Here is an 11,558-nt window from a genome sequence, read left to right on the forward strand (position 1 = left end):
GTTAGTGTTAGTAGATTGTTAGTGTTTGTAAATCTCCTTTTATAAATTTTGGCTCCATTATAATAGGTAGTAAAAACCGAATTACCGTATTGAAATCGAAAATTTTAGTATTTATTATTTTAGTATTTGGTATGATATTTGGTTTAAGTTTTAATACCGAAATATCGATACCGTACCGAAATATATATTATATTACACAAAACACATATTATCAATTATAACATAAATATAAAAAAATATAAAATTTTACTTTCTTTTATTCTCTAAGTTCATCAATTAGCTCTAAATAAGTAACAAGACATTTCTAATGATCAAATTTATTCTTTTATGTACAGTTTTCTCTTTATGGGTCGATATTTGCTGGTTTTGGACAAAACTTTTGTCAAGAAACATTTTCAGTTTTGTATTTTTGAGTACTTTAATTAAGAATATTAGAGTCTATGGCTCTATGCACTAGTTAGTATTCAAACCGAATAAACCGAAATTACCGAACCGAATAAACCGAAACCGAAAGGAGAAAAATGTAACCATACCGAATTTAATTAGGTACGGTATTGGTATAGGATTTTAAGAAATCGAAAACCGAAAATACCAAACCAAAATATCTAAATACTGTATCGTAACGTACCGTACTGACCGACGAACACTCCTACATTATAACATGAATTACTTTTATCCTTTCAAGATTTTACTTTTATAGTCCAATAATAGCTTGTTTGGCTAACTTCTTTTTTGGTCAAAAGTATTTTTTCCTTTTTTGACAAAAGTATTTTTTAAAAGTTAAGGTGTTTGGTCAAGTTTCTAGAAGAAAAAAAGGCTTTTGAGTAGAAGTAAAAGCATTTTTTGAGAAACAGATAAAAATAGTCTTTTCTCAAAAATACTTTTTTGAAATATATTTTTGAGAAAAACACACGTAGAAGTACTTTTTAAAAGTTAGGACAAACACGAATTGTTACTCAAAAGTATTTTTTGAATTAATTGGTCAAACACAAATTGCTTTTCACCAAAAATATTTTTTTTAAAACATTGGCAAAATTGCTAAATTACTAAATTACTAAAAGTACTTTAGTTTAGAGTAATATTTTTCACTAAATTACTAAATATATTTTCATTACTTATTACAAAACATTATTTGAATAGACATACTATATTTCTCAACTAATAATCTAATATAATTATTGCAAAAGTTAATATTTACATACATATTTTTGTAAAAGTGTGTGTACTGTTAATTTGATTTATATTCGATTCAAATTTTCTTTTACTTAAATACCAAACCAAGTTAAAATATCACCTATCTTTTTAAACTTAACACTAAACACAATCAAACCAAAATAAAAGCAGATCTTTGTACCATAAATCATGCGACGTCTACTATTCGTCCCTTCCCCTCTCCCTTGAAAGAGTTGGTGGTGTGGGGCTTTATTATCAATTAATTGCAATTTAATGGTCAAGACAAACAATTTAAAAAAATTTATTGGTTTCTTCCACATTAAAAGTGCCTCCATTACTTCTTAATATAATGATTTAATAGCTTAATATCATGGGTCAATAGTATCTTCAAAGTTCAAAGGGTGAATTTGTGTCTAATAGTAGTAATTATTTGATAGATTTATGGAATTAAAGGCATCATTGATCTTTACATATTGTAATTGCACGTTGACGTTTTCTCCAAATTTAGTTGTTTTTGTCTGTTTTTTGAAAAGAAACTAAACGGTTGCATCTTCTTTAATGATCTTATATTAGGAGTGTACCTGTAATGATTTTATATAAGTAACCAAATGCATTTCGTTATATTGGGTAAAGAAAATCTCATTTTGTAACCATTAATAAAATCAAAGTCAACAAAAAAATATAATTTTTGAAGGTACCACGGACACATAGATAACCTAATAAGTAGTATATAATTAAGGAATAGTAAAAGGCACTTTAAATGGAGCATTACCCAACCATCAAAGGTGTAATCGTAAATGAATAAAATGCATATTTCGTTAGATAAAAGTGAAGTTTTTCTCAGGTTGTGCGTTTCATGAAAAATTTAAGACGACAGATATTAAATAAGGAAAAGAGTGCATCGACTTCTTCCGTTTCTGTTATTCCAACTTTTAATCCATAATTTAATCAATTTGAAGCACGTATCACTATTAACTTGTTGTTATTAGTATTCATATGCTCCAAAGTGAGTATACTATCGTTTGTCGTTTGAACATGCTAATTCCAAAGTGAGTTTTTGTCACGATCCAATTTTTCACCTTAGGACATCGTGATGGCACGTAATCTTTAAAATTAGGTAAGCCTAACACGTGTTATTTTTTAATGAAATTTAGCTAACTTAAGTGTAATACATTAAATAATATTTGTAACAACATAGATGAAACAACATCAGTTATACAACCCCAAAATCGGTAATACAAGTCAAGCTTTTCTAAGGCCTCATTTGTTTTTTTTTTAAGATTAAGACGTGTGAATCTGAATACACATCTGAATATCAAGATGTGTATTAAGATTAATACATCTATATCTGAATACACATCTGAATATTAAGATGTGTATTAAGATCTGAATACTAAATGATTAAGACTGTTTAATTTTTAATATCTGAATGTATAAAATTTATCTTTATTTGTAAATTAATGAACATAAAATTCAAATGAAATACTAATTAATCTAATATTTTATCAATAAAATATATAATTTTTTAAAATATAGTAGTTGATGGTAGTGATGGCTAACAGTGGTGCTTGTGAATGCCAACTAGAGGCGGTGGTTGGTGGTAGGTTTGGTTGATGGTGGTAGTTCAGGGCAGTAACTAGTGGTAATTAGTAGTGGTGGCGATTATGATTGAGGATGGTGGTGGTGAGTGGTGATAGTTAATAATGACAGGTGGTGGTAGTAGTTGTGATTGAAGAAGATGGTAGTAGGTGGTGGTAGTTTATAATGATGGGTAGTGACGGTTATGATTGTTGATGGTAATGAGGTGGTTAGTTGTGGTAGTTGAGGTGGATGAGTGTTTGTGGTTGAGAATGATGGTGGTGGGAGTAGTGCGGATGGCGGGTGGTGATAGTCGATTATAGTGGCGACTATGATTGAGGATGATGGTGGTTGGATATGGTGGTGGTGGTGGTGGTGGTGGTGGCATGGTGGCAGTTGATAATGATAGGCGATAGCGACAACTAATAATGAATATGGATGATAGCATCTTAATGAAATTAAGTCTCTGTTATGGATCTTAATCATACAGACCTATTCAGACTCATTAAGTGGTTGTGAAGTAAAAAAACATACTTAATGATTAAGATCTGAATAATTAAGATTCAGACTTTAAAAACAAACGCATTTTATGTCAAAGATCTGATTGATTAAGATTCAAACCTCCATTAAGTGCAAACAAATGAGGCCTAAGAGTCACTAGAAATAACAAATACATCACTGTCCCGGAATAATAGGAAATAATGAAAATAAAATATAACAGAAGGTGACTTCAGAGCCTACGAACGTCAAGCAGGTATATATACCTTGAAATCTCCAGCCGCGCAGACACAAGTCCCAAACCAACTCGATTATAAGTACCTGGATCTGCACAAAATATGCAAAAGCATAGCATGAATACACCAGGTGGTACCCAGTAAGTATCAAGCCTAACCTTGGTAAAGTAGTGATGAGATCAGGTCAAGACACCTATCAGACATGTAAACCTCTGCAGGATATAACTTAAAGCTAACAATGGAAAGAACATCAATGTAAGACAACAACAGAAGGATCACAATTTTACATTCAACGGTGAAAATAATAGAAGCACGAATAAAAACAAGAAATAAATGAGTAATAAAGAAACGGATGACAACTCAATCAATCAAATCATTCCTAATGCACAAATTACAATAAGAATTATCTAAGGTACCACTCCTCGTAATCTCAAATCATAAGTCACAACTTTTAAATCTTACACGTATGGCACCTCGTGCCCACATTGTTTCAAATCACTTTCACACGACAAAACCCATGTGCCACCATGTACATTGTATTTGTGTCAAGTTCTAATTAAAATATTCAAGAGATTTATTTATATACGATAAGGCATAATAAAAACCTTGAATAATATAGGGAATCAAATGAGAAAATGAGTTTATTTTAGAAATTATTTGGGTGAAGAAAATAATATTTTCAAATAAAACAAAGCATCGGATAAGCTACTGAATTAAATATAAAATTTATTAAATTAAAACTTAATAACGATTTTTAAGTAAAGTAAAAACATCAGTTAGGGTAAGGAGTTTAAGTTGAGAAATCAATTAAAGTGAAATATGACAACTATTAAGAATAGTAAAGTACTGAATGAAACGACGAGTTTTAACTTAAGAGTCACATAAGGTAAGCATGTTAATAATTCTTTTATTTAAAACCGTTATGTTACCAACAACTCAGTAGGGTATAAGATAATGACTCTGCGCAGTAAATTCAACTTAAAAATTAATTCACCAAGTAACTACGGAAGCACAGATTGATACAATGAAATAATACAACAGTTCACATAGGATGCATGACTCACACAAGGCATAACAACAGCAGCAAGTACAACACACACAATCCATTGTGGTGCGCAACATGGTCCCACCATATCATCATTTATCAATATTATAATCCTCCCTTATTCCAATCCGTTGCGGCGCGCAATCCGATCACACTGTATCATCATTTATTAATGTCATAATCCTACTTTATTCCATCATATCATCATTTATCAATATCAATTATTACGTACACAAACCGTTGCGGCGCGCAACCCGATCCCACTGTATCATCATTTATCAATGTCATAATCCTCTTTTATTCCATAATTTCATCATTTATTAATATCAATTGTTAGGAAACAAATAGTTGCGGCGCGCAACCCGATCCCACCGTATTATTATTTATTAATGTCATAATCCTCCCTTATTCCACCATTTCATCATTATCAATACCGTTGCGGCGCAACCTGCTCCCCAAGCAATATGAATTAAACAACCAAAGTATAACCAACTATGACATATCACAAAATCAATGCAATAACGAAACTACACAAAGAAGTCACAACAGATAAAGAAGTTACAGGATAACTCACAAAGTCAAATAGCAAGTAGTGACGATTCATCAATAAAGGTATAATTATAAAGAATCAATTAACAATTAAGGCATGTAACGGATAAGGCATGAATTCAAAATGTAATTGCCATTAACAATTTAAGAAGATAAGGAGCAAACTTCACAATAAAAGATGCAACATATACTAACAACTTCAAGTAAGGCACGTGTCACGACCCAAAATCTGACCATGGTCGTGATGGCACCTATCGTGTTACAAGGCAAGCCTACTTCCCAAAATATTACTACTAAACCAATTATAAGAATTTAATAAAATATTTCAATATTTAAATTTTTCATAAACTAAATCAACTCTAAATATAATTTTAGAAATACGGAAACGAGCCCCAAACATCGGAGTGTCACTAAGTCATGAGCGTCTAAATCTATGAGCTATGAAATGGAAACATTCTAACTGTCAATACAGTCCAAAAGAAGAAACGATAAAAGGAGTAACAAGGTCCTGCGGACGCTAGCAGCTACCTTGCAATCTCCACAGATAGCCGGCCTGAACTCAACGATCGTCGCTCTCTAACTTACATGTATTTGCACATAAAGTGCAGGGTGTAGTATGAGTACAACCACCTCAGCAAGTAACAAAAATAACTAAGGAACTGAGCAATAGTGACGAGCTAAGTAAATCAGTCCAATTATTTATTTTCACAATTTAAAAATAAACAGAAATAAATAGGTAAATTCCATAAGTCAGTAAATGCTACAAAAAAGTTTAACAGATAAATGCAGCAACAACACAAATAAATACAACCTCACAGCAGTGTCACTCCATCACTCATCACTCGCACTCACCACTCAATACTAAAAACACTAAACACTCTACGCTCACTGGGGGTGTGTACAAATTCCAGGGGGGGCTCCCAAAGCCCAAGCGCTAAGCACGGACAACTCACGTGTTGTACGGACAACTTACGTGCCATAATATCAATACTTGAATCCGCACGGTCGACTCACGTGCTACGCGGATAACTCACGTGCTATGGTATCAATACCAGGACCTGCACGGTCAACTCACGTGCTACGCGGATAACTCACGCGCTATGGTATTAATATCCTCACGACCAGGCCCTCGGCCTCACTCAAACATGTACCTCACTAGCCTCACCATCATCAACAATAAGGGAACACAACCCACATCAAGTATCACCATATATTAGCAATTAATAGAGACTGAGGTAAATATGTACAATAATTTCTATGACTGAGTACAAATAATGTGGGCATGAATAAATCCTAAGCATGATCTCTAACATGAAGACAAACAAGGTCAACAACAAATAAACACATAACCACATATAATAGCTATTAGGCCTCACAGCCTCACAGGACGGACCAAGTCTCAATCCCTCACAGTGCATACCCACACGCTCGTCACCTAGTATGGGTATCACTTCCAAACAATCACGTGATGTCAAATCTCCGGGTTTATACCCTCAAAGCCAGAGTTAAAACTATTACTTACCTTAATAGCGTAAAAATTCTACTCCGAGATGCCCTCGTCTCTGGACTCGGTCTCCAAATGCTCTGAATCTAATCCCAATCAGTAAAATACCATCAATATACGCTAATGAAATGAATTCCACAAGAAAAACTACAAAATATGCAAAAAAATCCGTAACCGGCCAAAACCCGACCCCCGGGCCCACATCTCGAAATCAGTAAAAAAATGGCAGAATAATAAACATCGTCCTCTCCCGAGTCTAACCATATAAAATTCGTCAAAATCTCTCAAATCCTTAAATTACTTCTCCAAAAATCCCAAGCCCTAACCCCTCATTTTCACTAATTACAATGATTAAACAACGAAAAAATTCGTGAAGGGTTCAATTTATGCCTTTCTGCCCACCAAAACCGCATCTTCGGTCCAAATAGCACACCTGCGGCCTCCGCTTCTGCGCCCAAAAGCTCGCATCTACGGAAGTCAATTAAGGTCCTAAAATCGCACTTGCGAGCACCTCTTCACACATGCGGTCTCACAGGTTCGACCCCTCACTCGCTTCTGCGATAAAACCCAAGGCTTGCAAACTCCGCACCAGTGACTAAACTCCGCACCTGCAAAACTCGCACCTGTGGTTCCCAACCCGCAGGTGCGGCCACACCAGAACAACAGCACCAACTACATTTTCCAACTTCAAACTTCCTGTTAACCTTCTGAAATCATTCCGAGACCCCCGAGACCTCAACCAATTGCACTAATAGGTCACATAACCCCATACGAACTTAGTCAAACCTTCGGAACACCCAAAATAACACCAAAACACCGAATTAACCTAGGATTCAAGCCTAAGAATTTCTAAACTTCCAAAATTCGCCAACGACGTCGAAACCTATCAAACCACGTCCGAATGACCTCAAATTTTGAACACACGTCACAAATGACACTATGAACCTACTCCAACTTCCGAAATTTCATTCCGACCCCGATACCTAATTTTCCACTGCTGACCAAAATCGTAAATTTTCTAACTTTTGCCAATACAAGCCTAATTCTACCACGAACCTCCAAATTACATTCCGTACACACTCCTAAGTCTAAAATCACTCAACGAAGCTAACTGAATCATAAAAATCCAAGTTCGAACTCGTTTACTCATAAGTCAACTTCTGGTTGGCTTTTCTAACCCAATTTTCAAACTACGAGACTAAGTGTTCATTTCACTCCAAAACTACTCCGGACCCAAACCTACCAACTCGATGCAACTCAACACAGCTGAACAACACATAAATAAGCAGAAATGGGGAAAATGGGGCTACAACTCTCAGAACGACAAGTCGGGTCGTTACATCCTCCCTCTCTTAAACAAACGTTCATCCTCGAATGATCCAAGAGTTGTTCTCAAAACTATCAAACCACCGCATAACCTTACCTTGCACATACCCGGGGGTGATCCCATGCCACCCCTTTCCAATATAGGTCCGGTAACACAACATAAGTGAAACTTCTCAATTCAACCAAACCCACCAGCCTTGGAATCAATTTTTTTTGCTCAGCTGAAATTTCTGATAAAATCAGAATCCTGTAACCTACACACTGTAGAACTCATTACCTCATACACACCCAAAGAACTAATCATACCCATTACCATGCCGATCCAACATACTACCAAGATGTCATATCTATCTGAGTCCCTTCTGAATTACCTTCAAATTGATACTTCGCCCCGCCATAACACCACAATCCTCAACCAAGACTCACCACACGAGACCCAAGCATAAAACCACACCGCCCTAAGGCTCATAAGCCGCTAAATACTCTCTTAAATATCCCCAAAAGTACCACAAGCACGCGCTTACACAATCACCACCTTAGTGTTCAAGCTACAGTCAAAATCCGGCCTCATGTCCCCCAGACTGGCCCGACATCAACACACATAAATCATATCTCGCACCTCATCCAGGGAATCACAAGCCATCGATGCACAACTGATACCGAGCGCCCATGTGCGCATACGAATGCGTGGAAGGAATTCAAAGAGTTACACTTCAAGCTGAATCAATACCGCACGAAAATAATTCAAGAATGTGAAATTTTCCTAAAGGTTCTGCAGCCTCTCGAAGATAAGTACAGACGTCTCCATATCGATCCGCAAGACTCTACTAAACCTGCTAATGACTCGTGATACCTATCTAACCTAGGCTCTAATACCAACTTGTAACGACCCAAAATCTAACCATGGTAGTGATGGCGCCTATCGTGTTACAAGGCAAGCCTACTTCCCAAAATATTATTACTAAACCAATTATAAGAAGTTAATAAAACATTTCAACATTGAAATTTCTCATAAACTAAATCAACTCTAAATATAATATTAGAAATACGGAATCGAGCCCCAAACATCGGGGTGTCACTAAGTCATGAGCGTCTAAACCTATGAGCTATGAAATGGAAACTTTCTAACTGTCAATACAGTCCAAAAGAAGAAATGATAAAAGGAGTAACAAGGTCATACAGACGCTAGCAGCTACCTTGCAATCTCCACAGATTGCCGGCCTGAACTTTACGATCACCGCGCTCTAAGTCACTTGGATATGCACATAAAGTGCTGGGTGTAGTATGATTACAACCACCTCAGCAAGTAACAAAAATAACCAAGGAACTTAGCAATAGTGACGAGCTAAGTAAATCAGTCCAATTATTTATTTTCACAATTTAAAAATAAACAGAAATAAACAGGTAAATTTCATAACTCAGTAAATGCTACAAAAAAGTTTAACAGATAAAAGCAGCAACAACACAAATAAATACAACCTCACAGCAGTGTCACTCCATCACTCATCACTCACACTCAGCACTCAATACTCAAAACACTCAACGCTCTGCGCTCACTGGGGGTGTGTACAGACTCCGGGAGGGCTCCCAAAGCCCAAGCGCTAAGCACGGACAACTCACGTGCTGCACGGACAACTCACGTGCCATAATATCAATACTTAAATCTGCACGCTCAACTCACGTGTTACGCGGACAACTCACGTGCTATGGTATCAATACCTGGACCTGCACGGTCAACTCATGTGCTACGCGAATAACTCATGCGCTATGGTATTAATATCCTCACAACCAGGCCCTCGGCCTCACTCAATCATGTACCTCACTAGCCTCACCATCATCAACAATAAGGGAATACAACCCACATCAAATATCACCGCATATTAGCAATTAATAGAGACTGAGGTAAACATGTACAATAATTTCTATGACTGAGTACAAATAATGTGGGCATGAATAAAGCCTAAGCATGATCTCTAACATGAAGGCAAACAAGTTCAACAACAAATAAACACATAACCACAGATAATAGCCATTAGGCCTCACAGCCTCACGGGACGGACCAAGTCTCAATCCCTCGCAGTGCACACCCACACGCTCGTCACCTAGTGTGGGTATCACTTCCAAACAATCACGTGATGTCAAATCTCCGGGTTTATACCTTCAAAGCCAGAGCTAAAACTGTTACTTACCTTAACAGCGTAAAAATCCTGCTCTGGGATGCCCTCGTCTCTGGACTCGGTCTCCAAATGCTCCGAATCTAATCCCAATCAGTAAAATACCATCAATATATGCTAATGGAATGAATTCCACAAGAAAAACTATAAAATATGCCAAAAATCCAAAACCGGCCAAAACCCGACCCCCGGGCCCACGTCTCGAAATCAGTCAAAAATGGCAGAATAATAAACACCGTCCTCTCCCGAGTCTAACCATATAAAATTCGTCAAAATCTCTCAAATCCTTAAATTACTTATCCAAAAATCCCATGCCCTAACCCCTCATTTTCACTAATTACAACGATTAAATAACGGAAAATTACCATATATAGAAGTATTAGGGCTCAAGTAACGTACCTCCATGAAACCCCCTTGAATCCCTCTTCAAAACCCTTCAAAAGCTCCAAAAATCGAGTTGAAATTGTGAAGAATGACCAAACATTCGCGAAGGGTTCAATTTATGCCTTTCTGCCCAGCAAAACCGCATCTTCAGTCCAAATAGCGCACCTGCGGCCTCTTCTGCGCCCAAAAGCCCACATCTGCGGAAGTCACTTAAGGTCCTAAAACCACACTTGCGATCACCTCTTCACACATACGGTCTCGCAGGTGAGACCCCTCACCCGATTCTGCGATAAAACCCTAGGCTTGCAAACTCCGCACCTGCTACTAAACTGCGCACCTGCGAAACTCGCACCTGTGGTTCCCAACCCGCACGTGCGGCCACACTATAACAGCAGCACCAGCTATATTTTCCAACTTCAAACTTCCTGTTAATCTTCTAAAATCATTCCGAGGCCCTTGGGACCTCAACCAATTGCACTAATAGGTCACATAACCCCATACGAACTTAGTCGAACCTTCGGATCACCCAAAACAACACCAAAACACCGAATTAACCTCGGATTCAAGCCTAAAAACTTCTAAACTTCCAAAATTCGCCAACGACGCCGAAACCTATCAAACCACGTCCGAATGACCGCAAATTTTGAACACACGTCACAAATGACACTATGAACCTACTCCAACTTCCGAAATTTCATTCCAACCCCGATACCTAATTTTTCACTGCCGACCAAAATTGCCAATTTTCTAACTTTTGCGAATTCAAGCCTAATTCTACCACGAACCTCCAAATTATATTCCGGACACACTTCTAAGTCTAAAATCACTCAACGAAGCTAACTGAATAATAAAAATCTAAGTTCGAACTCGTTTACTCATAAGTCATCTTCCGATTGACTTTTCTAACTCAGCTTTCTAACTACAAGACTAAGTGTTCATTTCACTCCAAAACTACTCCGGACCCAAACCTACCAACTCGATGCAACTCAACACAGCTGAACAACACATAAATAAGTAGAAATGGGAAAAACGGGGCTACAACTCTCGGAACGACAGGCCGGGTCGTTACGTCCTCCCCTTCTTAAATAAAT

The sequence above is a fragment of the Nicotiana tabacum genome, chromosome 21, assembly GCF_000715075.1.
Source record: "Nicotiana tabacum cultivar K326 chromosome 21, ASM71507v2, whole genome shotgun sequence".
Taxonomy (NCBI): Eukaryota; Viridiplantae; Streptophyta; class Magnoliopsida; order Solanales; family Solanaceae; genus Nicotiana; species Nicotiana tabacum.